General features: G+C 39.3%; 1 protein-coding gene across 4 annotated transcripts in view; it reads right to left on the minus strand.

Annotated features, from left to right (window-relative positions):
* Positions 1-20,492, minus strand: part of NSD3 (nuclear receptor binding SET domain protein 3) — a 103,677-nt gene extending 83,185 nt beyond the window's left edge. For 3 of the 4 annotated variants that reach the window (XM_027529669.1, XM_027529671.1, XM_027529670.1), the window contains exon 1: positions 19,942-20,456. The gene's annotated coding sequence lies outside the window, so the exon portion shown is untranslated. Of the gene's footprint in view, positions 1-19,941 lie in introns of all 4 variants that reach the window. The other variant, XM_027529672.1, reaches the window with a different exon arrangement.
* Positions 20,493-22,245: the final 1,753 nt, after the last annotated feature.

A 22,245-nucleotide genomic window follows, 5' to 3' on the forward strand; every position in this document is an offset into this window, starting at 1 on the left:
GGAAAATATTTTCTTTTCTGAACTATATTTCAGCAATTATACTAATAAAACATCAATTCTCCAAATGATACCAAGGCTCACAGTATTTTAGTATGTTAAATGAATGTTCTTTATTAGTAAACCTTATCTGGGTACACGACTTAAAGGTACTTTCCGAGGTAGCCTTCTAAAAAGAACTCTAAGCTGGTGACTAATTTCTGGGTTAAACTGGAAAATCTGCTTGCTTTAAAAAATAAACAATTCAGGAGAGAATATATTTCCTGTATATTGTCACGTGATTTTACTCATCTATCCACCAAGATAGAAAAGGAATCACATCGTTTTTATACAATTACCAACATCTACCCAAATCAAAATAGTCTTGCTCCATCCTTATCTCATAAACTCAAGATGCATCAAAAATGCTCTTCTAGAACAGGATTTGTTACAGGACATTTATTCATCAAGCAATTAAGCAAAAGCATAAGACTGGCCACTCTCTTTAATAAATGAAGAAATAAAATCTGAATCTGATGCTTAAACAATAAAAATGAAACAGAAATAAATACTGGTAAGGTTTTCTTTTCTTGCTCCCCACTAAGATACAGTATTATAGTCTTACTTTCTTAAAAGACACAGTAATATTCCTACAGAATGCCCTGCTAATCTGTCAATTTGACTCAATTTAAATAAGTGAATGCTGTCACAGAAGGCTACATAGTGTCTTGTTCCATTTATGTAAAATGTCCAGAATAGGTAAATCCATAGACAGAAAGCAGAGTGGTGGTTGTGGGGTTAGGTAAGAGGAGGAAACAACCGAGGCTATATCAAAAGGAATGCTCTAAAATGAAATCAAGAAAGTATTTGCAAAAAATAAATAAATAAATAAAAAGAAAGTATTTGCATATATTTCTCAACAATAAAGTCTACAATATCCATACAAAGATTTACTGGTTTGTACACACATATACAATGTACTCGAAATATAAAGCTCTACATTTAGTAACCTACAGTGATTAAAAGGTGAGGTACTGGCAAAGAGACAGACAATGAAACAGACTATGACCTGAGACACAGACCTAAGCTTACACAGGAATTTGGCATGGAACAGAAGAGTCATGGCAGATGAGTGAAGAAAGGATAGGAGATTCAAAGAATGGTACCAGACAACTGTTTATCCACATACGAAAAAAATTACACCCTCGTAATGGCACCCCACTCCAGTACTCTTGCCTGGAAAATCCCATGGATGGAGGAGCCTGGAAGGCTGCAGTCCATGGGGTCGCTGAGGGGCGGACACGACTGAGCGACTTCACTTTCACTTTTCACTCTCATGCACTGGAGAAGGCAATGGCAACCTACTCCAGGATCCTGCCTGAAGAATCCCAGGGATGGGGGAACCTGGTGGGCTGCCATCTATGGGGTCGCACAGAGTCGGACACAACTGAAGTGACTTAGCAGCAGCAGCAGCACCATGTAATATACCACTTCCAGGTGAAATAAAGACCAGATATAAAAAGTCAAAAATTAAAAACTTCTAAGGAAAAACAAAAACATAAAATGGAAGTAGATCATTATGACCTTAAGGTGGGGAAGGACTTCTTAAACAATACATAAAGAGTACAAAACATTGATGAATAAAATCAACAATATTTTTTTAACTGTACGTCAAAAGATAACACAAATAAGTGAGAAGACAACTCCAGACCAGGAGAAGATAAACGAAGTGCAGAGCAGAGCTGGGTTCTACCCTCCAACCTTCTGCCAGATCTGCTCAGTTCTGGCTATGTTCACTGGCTGTGCCTTGTCATTTCTCATATGAATTCGAGTAGTAACTTCAAGCCGTTCTTCCTGCTTCCAAAACTGTCCACCTCCAATCTACTCTGTCTAGTATTGACAGTACTTAAAAACACCCCCCTACACACACAAAAATGCACTAACTTCCCATGGCTCTCCACGCCTTAAAATAAACTCCAGAAAGCAAAATGCCTTTTCTAGATTTGGCCCCTGCCTACTTGTCCAGCCTTCTCTCGTCCTGCTTCTGTATTCCGACCTTGGCTTCCACCTTGCTCTCATTTCCTCTCTCATATCACTCAGCTTTTAAGCTTCTGTTCGGCTGTGTTAAAATGCCCCAAGAAGCTTTTCCAGACCACCCCTCACCCACATCCTACCTATACCCCACTAGAGCACTAATACACCAGAGAGAGCCGTCTTGAGCTATAGGAAGGGTATGTATGCAAGTCAACATAATCTCAAAACATCGGAGTAAGAAATAAGAGTAAAATACTTAATTACATCCAGTCTGGATACCAGATGCTGTCTGCTAATTGCCCTCCGTAGGCCGAGACAATGTTGGGCCGACGTTCATTCCAGCTCTTCCTTCCTTCCCATTCTGCTGCTGCTACAATAGGAGGGAGACCAAAAGTTGCAGCCAGGTTGTCCCCACCCCAATCCATACAGGTTCCTCTAATAAAGCACGTTGTTTACTGAGCACCTACTATGTACCCGTCACCACACTAAGCACTAAAGCTGTAGAGATGAAAATTCAGACGTGGTTCCTGGAATCCCACAGGTGCATTACTACTGGAGAGAGAAAAAAAAAGCATGAAGGGAAAGTGCTGGAGATGAGGCTCCATTAAATGCACTTATTCATTTCATACTGAGGGCCTGTCTTACGTTTGGTCCTAAGTACTAGAGATAAAAGATGAGCAAGACAAGAGTCTCTGTGGACACAAAGGGACAAGTGTCCTGGAAGCCAAAGGAAAGCATCTGAGGGTGAGAAGTGGGGGGATGTGGGACAGAGAGGATTCAGGGGACCTCAGACATTTCCAGGCATAGGAAAACAAACAGTCCTAAACTGTGGAAGGGAGGGGAGTTACATTAACCTACATCACCTAAAACAGTTAAAAGCTTCCTTGGCATCTTAGTTTCACACCTTCTAAATGATCTAGATTATATACATATACTTCTTGATATGCTGCAAAACCAAATTACAAGGATTTGATGAAAGGACATTACATAATTCAGGGAAATAAAACAACTTCAATGCCAGAGAATATGGCAAGACTGGAAGTTTACAATGAGGAACGGGACTATTCCATCTCTGAAACTGACATCAAGTGGTGAGCACGTTGTCAATAAACAGATCAAACACAAGGGAATGCTACAGCAACGGGCTACAGGCTTAGATGAACAATGTATGTTAATATGTGCTAAGAGCCGTTAGGTAACCAGTGTTACTGAAATGCCACAGGCTCCTTTTTAGCAGCATGAATTTACAACTGATTATACAGTTTTGCTTTGTCCCTCCTAAAAGCATCATGAATAAAGCAGGCAAGTATCTGCACCTTGATTTATATGACCAACATAAAACCAAATGAAAAGTAGGTAATCGCGGCACCGGGGCGTGTGCGCAGGCGCGAGGTCGGCCGCTAGCCCGAAGCGGGAGGGAGGGGGCGGCGGCAAGAATTAAAAAAAAAAAAGAAAAGAAAAGTAGGTAATCAGGACTAAGAGGAAATAAAACAAAACAAAATTTCCCCCTACTATTTTTAAGCTTTTTCAAAAATTTAGTATGTACTTTTACTATATTTCATCAAGTAATCTTTTCATGAGAATTAACTTATTGTGGAAGATACTTTATTAAGTTCTGGAAATTCAGAGTATAAACACAGCATACAAAAGAGTCACTGGTTGACAAGAGATGTTTTTTCCCAGAAAACTGAATATTTACATAACTGTATTTAATACGAAGCTTGCTAGCATGAATCTAATCATTCTATAGGCATATATAAACTATTAACATATTAGCATTCATATTTTCCAAAAGAGCAGTTATATTAAGCAATGAAGCTTTGTCTTTTGTTCAGAGTATAAAAACTGCAACCACTACTAATGGGATTAAGAGAAACTATCACAACATTATCTCTGTTGAGGATAACAAATTATAAGAAGAATCTGAAACTAATAAAAGTGAAAAAATGAAAGTTAAATCACACAGTCCCTTATTTGTGATCCCATGGACTGTAGCTTGCCCGACTCCTCTGTTCATGGAATTCTCCAGGCAAGGGAGTACGGGAGTGGGTTGCCATTTTCTTCTCCAGGGGATCTTCTCTACCCAGGGATCAAACCCGGGTCTCCTGCATTGCAGGCAGATTCTTTACTAACTGAGCCACCAGGTACACCCTTTTTTTTTGATCATTTATAGGCTAATACAAAACCCGGACTAAATACAAAATCACCTTCTATTAAAATGCCAACCTGTATTAGAGGCGTCTTTGAGTAACTTCAGCATTCAGAGAATTGCCAAATGTGTTCTGATTTCTAAAGTTCATATTTATCTTTAATTTCCAAGCAAAGGGTAGCCATGCCTTCTTTGGTCATGGAAAAACCAACCAACCAGAAAGACAAAACTGATACTTCACTTCTACCAGAGGTACGGGTACTTTTATGTTTTGCTCACTGCTGTTAACTCTCTCCCCCAACACAGTTAGGGAATGAACAAGACTGCTAAATGAACACAGGAAAGGCAGAAGAGACAAAAGGAAATTAGAACCTCTATCTTATTGAATGTTCATTTCCAACCAGGTAATGAAGACAGAATTAAGTAGGATTTGGCTATCAAACTACAGTCAAAAGTATAGCCTCAGGGACTTCCCAGCAATCCGGTGTTTAAGACTTTACCTTCCAGTGCAGGGTGTGTGGGTTCGATCCCTGGTTGGGGAGCTAACATCCCACATGCCACACAGTGCAGCCTCAAACTAAAAAAAAAGAGGGGGGGAGAAGTACAACCCCAAATCACAGCATTAGTATTTACCATAGTAGGACTTCAACTTCATAATCTGAAATTATGCAGATAATTCCAATGTGTACCTCATCAAATGTGCACGTTATACTAATCTCTAAAATTACTGACATTTCCCAAGAGCCAAATATGAGTTACCAAATCAAATTTGGTCTTTAGCATCTGGACTTGACGTAACCCACTGATCAAGAAGGAAGTGATCTGGGACTTCCCTGGTGGTCCGGTGGTTTAAGATTCCATCCTACCTGCCACAACTAACAATTCCATAGGCCACAACTAAGAACTGGTGCAGCCAAGTATTTTAAAAAGTGGTCCAAAATTCAAACATATGACTGAGAATCAGACTGAGAAAGCAACACAACTCATCAAGTTCACACTCTGAAACAAGGGTTTTCAGCGTCGGCACTGCTGACATTTGAGAAGGCTGTCATGTGTATTCAAGATATTTATCAGCATTCTGGCCTCTACCCACTAGATGCCTGTAGTGCACCTGCCAATAATAATTTTTAAAAAAAGTCTCTAAACATTGCCAAATGTCCCTTGGAAGGGAAAATCACCCTTGGGTTGAGAACCACTGCCCTAAAAGGATGTTGACCAAAATGTACATCCTTACTAGAGTCTGTTCTCTTTTGTTTTGTCTTTTGCTTCTCTGTTGAGTCTATAAAGAACAAATAAAGGGCTTCCCTGGTGGTTCAGTGGTTAAGAGTCTGCCTTGCAACGCAGGGGATACCTGTTTGATCCCTGGTCTGGGAAGATCTCATGTGCTGAGGAGCAACTGAGCCCACACTCCGCAACTACTGAAGCCCGTACATCTAGAGCCCATGCTCTGTAATAAGAGAACCCACCTCAACAAGAAGCCCGCACACCACAAGAAGAGTAGCCCCCGCCAGATGCAACTAAAGAAAGCCCGCGTGCAGCAAGGAAGACCCACCACAACCAAACAAGAAAAAAGATTTAAAAATCTTAAAAAAAAAAAAAAAAGTTAGCATGTCACTTTAAGAAATACAATTCATAAATGATATAAAAGATTTAAAAATCTTAAAAAAAAAGTTAGCATGTCTCTTTAGGAAATAAATTCATTAATTATTAATTAAGAAAATGCTCATTATTTCTTCAGCTTGTATACTATTTTTCAATGACTAATACACAGATGTTTTCCTGAATATGGTATATTTATGAGTATTCAAAGGTTAAACAAAGAAACCTGCAACAACTCAAAATAGACCCAGATTTTAATCTGTAATATATTAAGAATCTCTCTGAAATGTCAACAAAAATACTTTCAAATGCTTCAAGTAAAATAATTTATTGAGCACTTACACTGTGATGTTCCAAGTGTTTTACAAGTATTTTCATTTAATCTTCAGGAAACTCCTGCAGTTTTTTGCAGTATCTCCATTTTATAGATGAGGAAACTGAAGGACAGACAGGTTAGGTGGCCTCCCCAAGGTCACACATGAAATAAGGGCAGAGACAGGAGTCAAAGCAGGTAGTCTTGCCTCATGACCTGTACCCTTTACCACACGCTATACCGTCAGTAGCCATGGAATCACTTTTCTGTCACATCTGTATCGATTCAGAAAGACAACCATTCAGGAAACATCCCTACAATTAACAAAGGCTGCATCTTCAACTTGCATAGAAGCTGTGATGGAGAGAATAAGGACTCCCCAACCAAACGCCCACATCCTAATCCCCAGAACCTGTGAACACGCTACCTGACGTGGCAAAAAAAAGGACTCTGCAGTTGTGATGAAGTCAAGGATTTGACAATGGAGAGATTATCCGTGTGAATAGGCCCAGGGTAGTGCCTAGGATCCTTACAAGTGAAAAGGGGATGGAGAAGAGTCAGAGAGAGGTTTGAAGACGCTCTGCTCTGGCACGGAAAATGAGGAAGGGGAACATGGGCCAGGGAACGCAGGCACCTCTAGAAGGTGGAAAAGGCCGGGAGAGTCTCCTCAAGAACCTCCAGGAGGAACGCAGTCCTGCTCATACCTTGATCTTAGCCCCATGAGACCCACGGAGGCCTTCCAGCACCCAGAACGATAAGATAATAAATGTGTACTGCTTTAAATTTTGTTGTGTTTAAGCCGCTAAGTTTGACAACATTTGTTAGTGAGTCAACAGGAAACTAATGCCGTGTCTTCTCTGACGGCATTTCTAAACACTCCCTTTGTCTTTATTAGTTCTACTGCAAAATAGGTAGGGAGGAGCAAAATTCCCTTAGATTCCTTAACCTAAGATTTGGGGAGCACGAAACAGAAATGTCACTTGCAAAGGTTTTAGTCCACCACAACATGAATAGTCCTATCTATGGATACAAAGATGCTAATGTGACCTACGACCTGCCCCTAGACAGCCAGAAGCCTTTAGATTTTAATTGCTAAGAAGGTGTTGCTGCCACCTTTAACAATGCGGAAGGGAAGGAAAGGATTTCTTCCCATTTTGTTACCACAATCACTGCCACTGTCCATGCTCTGGATTTCTAGTCAGAGACGTGACACAAAAAACGAAAAGGCAGTAAAGCCATCATCATGCACGACATGATAATGTTATGGATCCTTTCATTACTAAAATACTGTATCTTTCAATCAGACAATCAAAATCTTCAGGCCACACTGGAATTTGTGGTTGATTTTCACAAAATTATGTGATGGGTATGGAGAAAACTTGCAGTAGTAAAGACAGCACTACGGTAAGAGCTATTGTTTAAATGTCTTTTAAACATGTAATAGCCACAGTTAATAAAGCCCCCTTGCAGCCATCCAAAAGAACTCTACCAAGCCAACATTTTGTCTAATGAACAACCTCTCACTGGAAATTTATTTGGTAAAGGTGAATAATGTATATGTTGCCTAAATAAAAAGATTTTCATTCACATTTCAAAACATTAACTATTTAAGCCTATGTACAGGAACAGATTAGTAAAAATAACACCCTTTTCACACTTACCATGCTGGCATTTAAAGATCAGAACTTAAATCACCCAATTTACTGGAAGAGACATTTGATCTCTGACTACCCACAGATAACTCAAACCACTATCAAACAGTGCTTTTATCAGGTAAAGTGCCCATGTCTGCTGCGCAGTGATGTCCATTCAAAGATGATAAGTCAAAACACCACACTGGAAAACCAGTTTGGCAGCGCTCTCTGTTCCGACCAGTGGCAAACAAATAAGTGATTTCAAGTAAATCCCTTAATCTCTAAGAGGTTAGGAAATAAGGCTGAATACTCAAAAACCGACCATGGAAATATTTTCTCACTTGTTTTTCCATTTTGTCAATTGTATGATGTTTTATGTGGAGACGATTTATTTAGTACATATGTGTATGCCTGGACAAAAGTCTCTTTTTAAAATAAGAGTTCCCAGAGAAATGCTTCTATACAAAATCATTCTAAACTAATCCCATATATTGCTCACGCCAACATCACCAAGAGAATCAAAAGCTGACCCTCACCCTGCCTATACCCAGACTCTAAGTGGCTTCTTATTCCAGATATACTAATATATCTAATTCCCCACAAAGTCTTTTTCTCCTTTTGTTTGTGACATGGTTTATTACTGAACATCAACTATGTACCAGGCCCTGTTCTAGGTCCTAGGAAATCAAAGGAAATATGATCCTAGTCTCATGGAGCTTAAAGAAGCATGAAAATTTCAGATGATGATAAGCTATCAATACTATAAAACAGGATACAGTGACTGCAGGATACAGTAACTCCTGGATTGTTATCAAAAGGATTAGTAGAATCCAAACCAGGAATTAGTCATATAGAAAGACTGGAGGAAGACATGTGAAGAAGTGATTACCAGCCATATCTTTTATTTTCTTTCAAGTTCTCTTTGTCTCAAAGGCTTCCGAGGCTATAGTAAAAAGATTTAAATAACAGTTTATAGTCACTTATTCCACGTAATATAAGAAGTTTAAGATTTCAACATTATTTAACCATAATGACGCCAAAAAAATACTGAAATGAAACCATTTTATTGATCAGTTGTACACAGTCTGTTTATAACTGCAACAATCAAAAGTTTTTAAAAAGACTTTTATAAATTGTTTTACTTAAAATTTTTAAATATTTAAAATTTGTATGGTATAAAATAATCAAATAACTAAGTTGTTTCCTGTAAATGATTTACTATCTAAAATAATGAGCATTTGAAAAAATGAGATGTTAAAATCCCAACCCCACAAAAACACAATATACCATAACCACAAGGGCAAAAAGGGTGAAAATGTCCACTTCTATTTAATTCCTTCCCTTAAAGAATACCTAAATTTGGGCTATGTGATTAATTTTAAACAACGTAAAATTAAATAAAATTTAGTTCTCAAGTACACTAGCCACATTTCAAGTGCTCAAAATCCACAGTGACGAGTGGCCACTATACCGGCCAGCCAGAGACAGGGTATTTCCATCTCTGCAGAAAACTCTATTGGTCAGTGTGGATGTAAATCATTTCTCCAATTTGACCCAAACACAAACATCCTAAAAAAAGCTTATAAACATAAAGGTGATAATACATTTTTTTCAAGAAACTGGTGAACAATACTGTAAAGCTCGACAGAAATCACATACAAGGAAATTGAGCAATCAGACCTGCATGCCACATAAGGTAAGATAAATCAGGGACAAGGGAAAATGTGCTCTGACTTTGGCCTTGAAGTCGTGAGCCTTCGGTTTTCGTTGTGATTCTACCTCTCTGGCTTGGCTTCATGAATTCTGAAGACATACAACATGTTAGGACTTCTGTTTACAGCCCATAATAAAGGTTAAATGAGGTGATCCAGGTCACCTGAAATGACCCCAAACAAGGGGAAAACGAACTATGATTCCTCCCAGTCACCAACATATAAATGTATGGTTTGGATATGCATGCTGACAAGAACATGTGATTTTAAAAATTAACTTTATTGTCTCACCTACCCTATTGATATTATTTAAAGGCGTTAATTATTTGCAATAGCAAACAATTACATTGAATTCACAACCAATACCTATTTACAAAAATAAGATTTTAAGGGTAAAGCATGATCACCATATTTCTTTCTACAAAATTCACTAAATAAGGGATCAAAATGTGTTAGAGAAGTGGCACTTTTTCTTATCATTTTTAATTTTTCTGAGTGTATACCACTAGTAATAGAGCAACACTATTTTTTTTAAACTTTTGCTCTTGTAGTAAGGTATAGCCGATAAACAAACAATGCTGTGACAGTTTCAGGTGAATTGTGAAGGGACTCAGCCATACACATACATATATCCATTCTCCCCCTAACTCTCGTTCCATCTAAGCTGCCACAGAACACTGAGCAGAGTTCCATGCAGCAACACTATTTTTAAAACATAATTGTTATAAACATAACTACTCCGTAATCTGTTTTAACTCCAGTGTCATCACCTCAAATATATTCTAAAATTTTCACTTAATAATTTTCCACTAAACATATGTTAAGAGAAAGATGATGGTCAAGGACATTAAAATATCCTGGAAAAAGGAGTGAAGTATGTGAAATTAAACACAATTAGTGAATGAAATATAAAAACAAAAAAAACCCAAAACCCCACTCTATAATTTCATTTAACCAGGAGCCCTGTCACTAAATACTGTCATACAATTTTCACTTGACTATTAAGTTACTATTCCATTAAGTTACACAACATTTTAGGTTGCTTTGTAGTTCTTATTTTTTCCTGACTAAACCACATTACTATTGAACTTCCTTGCACCAATACAAAACACCCAATTTCCCTTATCTGTTTGGTTTAACCTCGCCATCCTCACTTTGTTCTTGACCACATTGGGTAACAACAGATATGGCAACCACTGAAAGAAAATTCACATCAAATTATTTTCCAATCCCTTACGTCAAGGAGACTAGCTCACAGTGAAAATTATGACAGACATGTGACTTACATCCGTCATCTTGTTCTACTTACTATGAAGTCTAGTAAACTAACAAGTTCATCCACATAGTTTCCTTCCTCTTTCCCTGGCAAAATGTTTAATTATAGTAAATTGGTCTGAGATTGTTAAAATTTTACTTTCTTTTACCATAGCAAGGCAATGTATCACAGAAATGATATGTAGTTTTTAAAGTACTAAGCAATTTACCATAACATCTAAAATGATAATTTACTAAGTTTATCTTTCCTATAAAGACCAGTGTTTTTTTCATTTGGTTCATCACTTTAGTATTTTAGGTTCAATTGCATTCAACATTTCACCTTTAAAATAAACAATGAAGAAAACATAAGGGACTTTATACCATATATTCAAATTTTACATTATCACTTATTTGCTTCATCAGAACACGAAGCACTGGTGAAGCTATAGCCATCAAGCTGTTGTAATAACAACAGTGGAAGTAAATTTCGACTGGAAAGTTAACTTCATGTTTATACTTGCACCAGCATGAATTCTCTTTACCAACTGAGAAACACCCATATAACCCATGCAAAGATCGGCTCAAGCACTAATTACCATTCAACCTTTAACATCTATGGAAGTGCATTTAGGCCAACTGAGTTCACATCTTCACCCAAGAAACATCTGACTAAAGAATAACTCATGTTGCATGTTATTTTTCTTATATTAAAAAAACATTTATTATCAGCTACGTGCCCAGTCTAGTTCTAAGTACTCTCTAGCACTTCTAGTTTGGATCCCTATAATTTCCAAAAGTAGTCATTTTTTCATCTCTACTTTAGAGGTAAGAAAACATTGAGCCCCAGTGGTAAGAGGTATGGTGGGGATAAGAACTGAGTTCTCCTTGACTCTTGCCCTATAGTCCACTGCCCGTTTTTTTTTTTTTTTTAAAAAAGGATGTTTTGTTAAATGGCTCAAAGCAAACAGAACAACTTTCAGGGTGAAGGTCAGTCAGAGCAAAGCAAGTCTCTTAATAAAAACAAAGCCGTACTTTTTATATGATGACAAGTTTGCTACAGTTGATTATATAGGTATAGCATACTTTCCATAGACAATTTCTAAAAAAAGATGTTTCTAAATAAAATTTGAATGAAAAGAAAGGTATTTTAAAACCATATACAATACTGTCTCATTAAAGGCATCTTGAACAGAAAGATGATTTTATAATTCAAAAAATCTACCACATACTTTGTCATGTTTTCTTAACATAGGAATATGAGCATCTTGTTATCATAGGTGAGTTTTAAATCAATGCATACACAGATACAAAGTATGCATCAGTTATATCTTAATAAAGCTGGAAATAAAATTTTTCAAAAATAAATGCTAGGAATTATAAAGGAAAAAACTATACCACACAAGCTGCTGTGTCCTTGTATACTTATACTACACTTTTAAAAACCACAAATAAATGCAATTTTTAAAAAACAAAGCCTCTATGATATTGCTGGGAGTTTAAATTTGTTTGAACCTTGCTGGAAATGTTCTAAAATTGACTGTGGTGACAGCTGAACAATTTTGTGAATATACTATAAACCATTACACTGTACATTTTAAATGGCTGATTTGTAGAGTATGTGAATTATTTTTCAACAAAAATGTTATTAAAAAACCTTTCTTAATTCTACATTTATTGTAATGAAATCATCAGTCATATAATTTTTTAATATTTAAGAATATTCATCAAATTACAATATCTATCTAAAAACTGCAAACTGCCTAAAATACCATCGACAGAATAATGATAAACAGATATGCCACACACATACAATTATATATATCAAGTTAAAAAAAATCACATTCTCAAGAAAATTTATTTCACAATAAAGCAGGTTATAAAATGATATTGTGCACCATTACAATTTGTCCAAAAAAAAAAAAAAAAGCATAGGAAAGACACCGGAAGGATACAGAACAAAATGTTAACTGCAGCTATTTGCAGTTGGTAAGATTTCAGGGGATTATAATCTTTATATCTTACTGCAGTTTTCAATTTCTCTATAATAAATAAGACTTACATAATTTAAACATAATAAATGTTTTTAAACTAGCAGCCACTTTGGAAAGGACAATTTTCCATTAAAAATTAAAAACTAATAGGGCTATCAGCATTTCTTTGGGGTGCTACCTGTGTAGACCTATAGGCATAAAGGTGTAATTTTTTAATTAATGCCTTAACCTCAATACCTTAATTCCATTACACAATAAAATAAATTCTAATGATCAAGGCTTACATGTACAGGTGATAACATAGAAAACATGAGATGACCAAAAGCATATTAACCTTACTTAATACACAAAACCAAATTACCTAATTTAGGTTTAAAAACTGTATCAAATCATGTTTGTTTCCATATCTAGGAAAACATATATGCTCATTTCAAGATTGAAAATAAACATTTCTCTTTCTTGCAGGAGGAAAAATTAGCTAGGCATGTATTTAACGTTCACCCAACATAAAAAAGAACAACATTCTATTGGAATTCTAGGTAAAGCATAACAAGAAGCTTCTTACCACAACCAAACATGAAATACCATATTCTGATGTATTTGGATCCTGAAGAGATCATGAGAAACACAGAGGGCTTAAAATAACAAAATTTCAAAAGCCAGGAAGAGGCTTTATGTATGCAGATGTCCTTTGTCATTTATAAAAATGTCCTTCACAAAGTCACGTTGGAGAATTTTACTCAAATAGACTGTGTTCATCAGGTAGTCAGAGAGGAAAAAAATTCAACTTTTTTCTGCTATCAAAATCCTCCAGAGACTTCCTTGGCGGTCCAGTGGCTAAGACTGCACTCCCAATGCAGGGGGCCAGGTTCGATCCCTGGTCAGGGAACTAGATCCTGCATGATGCAACTAAGACCTGGCACAGCCAAATAAATAAATGTCTTTTTTTTTTTAATTCCCTAAAAAAAAAAAAAAAACCCTAAAGCCAACATTTAACCTTTCCCAATCTATAAGAAAATAGTCTAGAAATCGAGGGGAGCATATTAAAATAGGTTTCTCCAGTTAAGAAAGAAATTTGGTTCACCTAGCCAAGATGCAGTGAGGGTAAAACTCAGGATGCACCACAGATGAAGAGTCACACAGGCTGCCACTGCTGACTGCTTCTCAGGTTGGTACTTTTCCTCATGGTTACATTAATGTGAAAGCAAGAGAGTCAAACTAGTTTTTGTAAATAAGATACTTAAGTTAGGAGATTATTGATATAGGCAAATCTGACATTTTCGAAGCAAAAGCCATTGTTAAGAGTTTGCACATAAATCTAAAACCAGTAGTCACTGAATCTGACCAGAAAGTGTAACGGAGACGAACTCTGAAGAAACAACTTTGTGTAACACAGCATGATTGTTGTAGGATTCAGCATTATTTTTTTCCACGTTCATTAGTAAAGCACCAAGATTTCAAATCACTAAATGACTACACCAAATGTTGGGAAACTTTTTTTTTTAATTGTCTAGGTAACACTTTGATAACAACAAAAACTGGTAATTCAGTTTTTACTGAGTGTTGACCCCTCCCTCTTGGTTATTCATTTTTCCGCTTAGTTTTCAGCACACCATTATCCCTCAAGACCAACTACAACTACAGCAATATCACTTAAACCAATGAGGCTGTCTTTGCAGCTTTTCTTAAAGGACTTATTACCTGGGACATGACTCCATGATGTCCACTTTCTAATTGTTTGTTTATACTGTACATTTAGGTTTTATGCTTTTTTTATAAATATGTCACATTTTACAACTTAAAGTCTTTAAAGAGGGCTTTTAAGGTTTTGTTTTTTATGTATTGCTTTCTTATGACTCCACAGTAAGACTCACCAGACACAATACCGTCTTGCCTAAGGCCAAAATGCCAGTAGGCAAGCCTCCACATGAGACTTCCTAATCTTCGTTATCTCAAATCAATTTGATAAACTAAATTTTGTTTCACCCACAAAATCCAAGGAAGCCACATATTTCTTTAATTTAAAATGCCTACTTATTTAAATTGAGTTAAATAATCCTTGGGCTTTCCAACTTCACACACACACACACACACACACACACACACACACACACACGCACGCACACACGTTACTGTGCTGGAATTCTATCAAACAGGCTTCCCCAGTGGCTCAGAGGTAAAGAATCCACCTGCAATGCAGGAGACTGTGGAGATGTGGGTTTGACCCCTGGGTCAAGAAGATCTCCTGGATGAGGAAATGGCAACCCACTCCAGTATTCTTGCCTGGAGAATCCCTTGGGCAGAGAAGTCTGGCAGGCTACAGTCGCTGGGGTCGAAAAAGACTGGGACACTCTCAGAAGGTGTCATGTAACAGCAAAGGATTATCAGACCGTAATATTCATACTCAAACATTGTTAAAAGGAAACTATATGAAAGTAAATTTTTTTTCATTTTCGTACTCGCCTTCCTCTCAATATAATTCTAAACCTAGATGAAAAAGGGAACCTAGTATAAAGAGCTTTCATTGTAGATCACTCAGTGATAACACAGATGCACATCTATTGATAAAATTTAAAAATAAGCCAAAAACCATTTATCAAAGAGCTTTTCAAATCCAAAATCTTTCAACAGGCAGATGTGCCTTAGAAGTAACGACACACATCCGTTTAGTAAAAATTGAACATTTTCTAAATCACAAAATTTTAAATATGCCTTTTCCCTTATTGTCATGTATGAGCACAATGTAACACAGAAGTGTTTAAAAATACTCATTAAGTCCTTATTAAGGTCAACAATAAAAATGAAACAAAAACCCTCTATTTAAAAAAGTGTTAGATAGTCATAGTATAATCAATTCCTTAAATTTATCTATATTTATATTTATTAAAAGATTAGCCTGCAGAAGTAAAACTCACCATTCATTTAAAAACTCAAATGCTGGACATGTTGTTTATTAACAAATGAATAAATCAGCTGCTCTTTCAACATATAATACAAACTTTTTTTTTAAGTAAAACTAAAAACAGCATTGCATCAAAAACAGATTTTATGGATATCAAATTCTAAACCTTTCTAAAGCTCTAATGATTTTAATTTTTTAAGTGTTTAAAACAGATTTTTTGTTTTAAAAGAACTCGATGAATAAGTATCCATGGTTATGAATTTTCTTCTTATAGTAAAAAATAATTTAAAACAATCAATGGTGCCTATGATTTTTTTAAAAAAACTTGTCTTCAATTAGGTGCTTTTAGCTCATTTAACAAACTTACTACTGTCTGAATCTTCTTTCCAAATTCTTTTCCAGGACCAAGCTGGACCTCTTCTTTTTTTAAATTTCATTGACAATTTAATTAAAACAGGAAAAATTCTGCCAAAGCTACTTGATTACTCAAAACAAAATTCAAGATACCTGGGCAAGACTCACTTATACATGTAAAAATATTCTGTGCATATGATATATGTACGGCATGGTGAACAAAGTATGGAAAAAAAGAAAAGCCTTGACCTCACTGCAAGTTAAGCCCCTTGCGCTCACTATACTAACCATGCCTAACCTTGAGTATTCCCCCTCACCTTGAGCTTTGACAGAAAGCACAAGTACATTCACAATAATTAAGTAACATGATGTGGTATAAAGTAGCGGTCTCCAACTTTTTTGGCACCAGGGACCAGTTTTGTGAAAGATAATTTTTTCTAGAGACCAGGGTGGAGGGGTTGGTTTCAGGATGATTCAAGAGCATTACATTTATTGCACACTTTATTTCTACTATTATTACTTCAGCTCCACCTCAGTCATCAGGCATTAGATATCTGAGGTTGGGGACCCCTGGGATAAAGAGTCAGGAAACAGGTTTGTTACCGAAGCCTTGGACTATACTTTTTGGTCTCAGTGATTTCTCTTGTAAAATAAAGTAGTTGGACTATACCTCTTCTATATAAAGAGGCTGTCAGGGACTTAATTCAGGATCTGCTATACTACTTATAACAGCAAAAACTTGTTAACAACGTCCTATTCCAAATAATGGAATACTATATAACCCTTAAAAAATTAAAACAAGAAAGCTGTAGGTCCATGTGTGCTGGTTTGCAAGGATGTCCCAGGTAGCCTATTAAAACAAAAAAAGCAAAATGCGAATAGTGTGATCCAATTTTATGTATTTTAAGACAAACGTATATACATATGTACAGGAATTTTCTAGGAGGACACACAAGAAACCTCAAAATGGTTATTGTGGAGAATGGAGTGCTAACCTTAAAAAAATCTCTCAGTCTCTCTTAATATTTGAAACCCCACACAACTGTTGGAAGGATAGAAGGAAATCATTCACAAAAGTCACTTAGCCCAGAACATGTTTAGAGGACAACAACTATCAGCAGCTATTACTAGTGTTGTTATGATGAACTCCAGAAACTGAATACCCAGTTTCTGGATACTTAGAATCCGACAACTGACTGAGGACTTTGACAATTCATTCAAGCATGACCAACCTCAAGGCAACCAATTTCCTTTACCCAAAACTCATTCAATCTGATCAGTCTAAGAAATCACATATCTATTAACTTAAAGTAAAAAAAAAAAAAGCTATCACAGGCCACAGGTGAGCTAATGATGGACATGGTAATGAGAGCAAAGTCTGGATTTTAATTAAGAATCATCTATTCAGAGTAGCCTTCCTCATTATATGACTCCCTAGCCAAGGAATCAGAATACTCAGGGGAGCTGGGCAGGGCACCTTTCTCTTTACAAAATTCTGAATCTTTACAAAAGGCTGAATTTATAGGAGTACTTTTTTTTAAGTAATGCAAGCTTCCAAGAATCTTTTCTTATTTTAATACACAACAGTCTCTCATTTTCCTAAAAATGTATGGCACTGTTAGTTCATTTACAAATTAACTACAAATCACATGTCAATCAAGCAGGAGATATAAAAATGAAACCACCATATAAAGAAATTCCAAAAAAAAAGCATATTGAACAGTTTTTTTGAGAGTAGCTTTTCCTCATAAGATTCTTTAAAAATTCAGGCTGAATATTATCAAATCAAAAACACTCCAAGCTGTAAATCTAACCCCTCTTCTGAAAGTGCTCTCCCAGAGTAACACTCTAATAATTTTCTATTTAATTTTTCCAAAAGACCAAGAACATATCTTAAAACTCTATTTAACAACTTAAAAGGATAATGCACTAAGATTAAATCAAAATGTAGTACAACTGGTTTGAGTCCATAAAATCATACTAAAATTTTAACAGGCTTTACTGGTATTAGAGAACAATTTCAATATCAATATGACGGATTAAAGTTTGGATTCCCCCAATTACAATAATATAGCAAAAACAAAAGGTCACTCACACATTTAATCCTTTTCAGTATGAAAATAAACCAGGCTCCACTTAGTTTATCTAAATTTGTTAGTATTTAAACCTTTAGAATAGTAAGTAACTATTTTCAAATCACACAAGTAGATACATTTGAATACATTAGAGTTACTGTTGCTTTCCTGGAGAGTGTGATCTGAAGTTCCCACCAAAAAAACCTGGCACCTAAACGATGCTCTGAGATCTGCATGCCTGCTTCACAGATCATTGCACTGTGCTGAACTGACATTTGGAGATTGTATTGAGCAACTGTATGGAAGCAAGGGGAAGGGATGCAGGAGGGTTTATTTTTAAAAAGAAAACATTTAACACACCCATCCTCTATAAGCAAGAGCTATCAGAAAAATCTTTTAAAAATACACACATTTCTAATTTTCCAACACTCGAACTATAGAAAGTAGATATTCTACCACAGGAGACCTTCCAATCCCCTCTTCTCCCCCACAGTGTTTTGCCAAGAGCACAAGCCCAAGTAAAACAACCCAGGCAATTTCCTTGTTTACTCAAAGAATTGCAGAAAACACGTTGACTGCTTCGGAAGCTTCTGAAACAAATGCATTTCCAATATTTAAAAGACTTTTCATGAGCATGCTTGAAATAGAGAGACTAGTTATGATTCCTTCACCCAGTATTAAATACTTTTAACTTTATTAAAAGGGTTAAATTTTACACTGAAGCTCATTAGCATGCCGTGTTCGCAACCAGCAGGAAGAGGGAAAAGAGAGGTGAGAGAAAGCAGCGAAACACACAAGATGGAAAACATTACTACCTCCTTTGGTGGATATAAATAATTTTATATGACCCCAAGATGTATGGGAAGAGTTCATGAATAGAAAGAAGGGGGGTTAAAAATCTGGACTGGCCCCTTCTAGAATCCTACTGATGTCGGAGACAAGAAGGAATTTATTTACACTGCAGTGCCTGGCAGCAAACATGGCTGCCCCTGCCCCCTTTAAATCTGAATAGTCTTCACTCCCTCACCAAAACCATCAAATTATGGCCATGGCTATCCCTGTCTTGCTACCATTACAGGAACACACCTTCTCCTCCCTCAAAGCAGTAAAACCCACACCTCTCCATTTCACAACACCATAACCACTAGCTTCTCCATTCTCGAGCCTTGAAAGAAAACGCACAGAATACACAAATATAGGAACAAAAGGCTTTCCCTTCCTAACACTCCAGCAATCCCCCTGCTCCTTCTTTTCCTCCCACTCTGTGACGCTTGGTTCGTAGTTCTCACCCCTTGTCAACATTCAGTTCATTTCCTTCCCGAGCCCAATCCTGGGTCTCCCGGTTTCCTGAGTCTATTTCCTATCTTCCGATTACATCCTGTCTCAATCACTTCTTATCCTTTTTTCCTAATCCACCTTTTCCTCCACTTTCATTCCCTCATAGCTCCCTTAGGGCCTCGTCTCTCCATCACATTCCTTCTCCTTCCCCCAGACTCTCCTCTAGTTCACACACTCCACCCCTAAACCTGCCTATTGCTCAGTCCGCCCAGGTCTCCCATCTCCGAACCCAACTCTTCTCCTCGCTCCCTGCCCCCTCCCCCGTTCCATCTTTATCCCCGCCCCCATCCCACCTCTACTCCCAATTCCCAGCTCAGCGCCACTCCATCCCTCATCCCAGTCCCTACCTCCCCAGCTCCACCTCCCAATCCCCTCCACACCCCGACCCTGCCCCATCCTTCCAGCCCCCCTCGAGCCCTTCCGGGCCACCCAGTGGTCCTCCCATCCCTGCTTAGGTCTTTCTCCCGATCCGGGTCCCATTCCTAGGTCGCCCCCTCCTCGTCGTCCCCTCCTCAGCCCTCCCTTCCAACACACACACACACACACACACACACACACACCCTCACACTTTCTCTCTCACACACATACAAGCGCGCATTCACTTTACCTTCAGTTTGTTCCATTCTAACCCCCCGGCCGTGTCAGTACGATCACAGGAGAGACACGGAGGCCCGGAGTGGGGCTGGGGCGCGGGCAGCCGCCGGGTCCGCGGCGGGAGGAGGCGGAACCAAGCTAGGCCTCATGAAATCCCCGGGCTAGATTTCCCCCGCGCCGGACGCCTCTGCCATGGCCGGCCGGCACCGAGGAGGGGGCCACGGCCGGGCCGGGCCGGGGCCGGCCGCGCAGCGAAAGGAGGAAGGCTGCGGGCGGGAGGGTGGGCGGCGGAGACGGAGGGATGGGGGTCGCCGCGCAGCTGCAGCTCCCACAGACGAGCCCGTGGCTGGCGGCCGGGCCGGGGCAGTAGGGTCCTCGGGGCTCGACGCGGCCTCGCGCGCCTCTCCGCGGGCGATCAGTGTGGACAGTCCCCCTCGGCCTCCGCCTCCGTCCTGGCCGCCCGCTGCCGCCGCCCGCTCCCGCCGCCGCCGCCACCGCGCACAAAGCCCCCCCCCACCCCGACTCTCTGGGCGCCCCCGCCGCCGCCGCCAAATCTTCAGCCGCTGATTGGCCGCTGGCCGCGGCGCCTGCCGGGAAATGCAGTCCGGGGCTGGGAGCGCCAAGGGCCGAAAGGAGGAAGAGGCTCGTCAGCCTGTGGAGAGGAGGAGCGGGGGTGGGGGTGGGGGGAGCCAGAAACGCGAGCCGCCTGGCGGAGTCTAGACGAGAAGTGAGACCGCAGGCGATCCGGGCGGAGAGACAGGAAGGTGCGATGCGGAGGCCGAGTGAAAAACAAAACAAAACTAGAGGACGGGGTGGAGGTTGGGCCGGTGAGGCCAAAGTGTGCTCGTGCGTGTTCTTTGATGCTTGAGGAAATAACAGCGTCTGTCAGTCACCCGACGGCGGGACTCCTCGGGGTGACACCGCGAGGCCGTCTCCAGACCTTAGAAATCCCCCTGCAGACGGGCGCCCCGTTGATAAAGATGAGGGGGGGGGGGAAGGGGGACAGAGATGTCTGTGCTTCCCAGACTGGCTCCCGCCCGACCGCTGTCAAAGAGGAGCTCAGCGTCCCACCCGGCGGCCTCAGACCGGAGCCCGTTGGGGGCCAAGCCCGGACCGCAGTTCTTCTCAGACGCCTCCCGGGCAGGCCTCAGGCCCCCGCACACCCGCTTCCTGCTCGCCCCGCGGGCCCGGAGGCTTGTGGGTAACGGGGGGGAAAGGCGGCGCAACCCGCACCCCGATCCCGAGGGCTCCCCGCCCATCACGTGCCAGGCCCTCGCCTGCTCGCCGGCCACACCTCCGCTTCGAGGGATGGGGGCGTTTGTCCTCGTCCAAGCTCACGCACGCAGGAAGGAGAGGGAGGAAGCGGGAGTCGAGATTCTCTGTTACCCTATATCCACACACCCCCACCCCATCCTAGGAAACTTATGTGAAACAATAAAAGGTCTCAGTGCGTGACACGGTAAACGAGTCTTGCAGGAGTGTGACGGTTTGGTGATATTTCCTGGGGCCTGGGGATAATGACTTAGGACGCGGCAGCGCAGACGTGAATGTACAAAGGAAACACAGGCAGCGAGATGAGGAAACCAATACTCGGTTCCGAGAATCATGAAGTCATATCACCCACTAGACGTTAGACTCTCCACCGACGTTACAGTGCGGGACCTATTTGGTACTGTTACGGGCAATTCCTGCTATCTTTATCTGTAAATACCACTTAAACAGGAAATTTAAAGAGTCCTACATATCAATGATTTTCATGGTTACTAATTATGGATTCGTTTTTAAAAAGCACCACCCTGTTAATAATGCTAAGTTATGATATTCAGGATTAAGCATCTCCATTACTATCCTTAACTATTTATACACCTATACTTGTGTGGTTGCTATGCTTGTGATACCAGAAGTTAAAGGAATCAATAAAAGCACATTTTTCTTTGTTTTAAATGTCTTTTCAGAACACAAGTCTCCAAAGGTGATTCGTGAACTTATTTCCAATGTTTGATTCTATCTCCTGGAAAGAGAGGTTAAATTGGTCTTTTTTTTTCTTTCCTAAGATCCTTTCTACCTCCATCTTCTTTTCCAGCTTCCTGTATCTTTCTTGCTTTGTTGATAAGCGGTTTCCTTGGCCTGACACTTGGATTGTCCCCTTGAGGAGAATGTGGAAAATTATTCCCAGGGATTTTATTTTAATCTGCTTCTAAAGCTGTGCTGTCAAGAGTTTATGTAAAGTAAATGCACAGTCTCTTCCTGCATAAGATATACATTGTCAATAATATTTGGTCTGGAGCCATATTTAGGGAAATAACTTAAAAATAAT

Source organism: Bos indicus x Bos taurus, chromosome 27, assembly GCF_003369695.1.
Source record: "Bos indicus x Bos taurus breed Angus x Brahman F1 hybrid chromosome 27, Bos_hybrid_MaternalHap_v2.0, whole genome shotgun sequence".
Taxonomy (NCBI): Eukaryota; Metazoa; Chordata; class Mammalia; order Artiodactyla; family Bovidae; genus Bos; species Bos indicus x Bos taurus.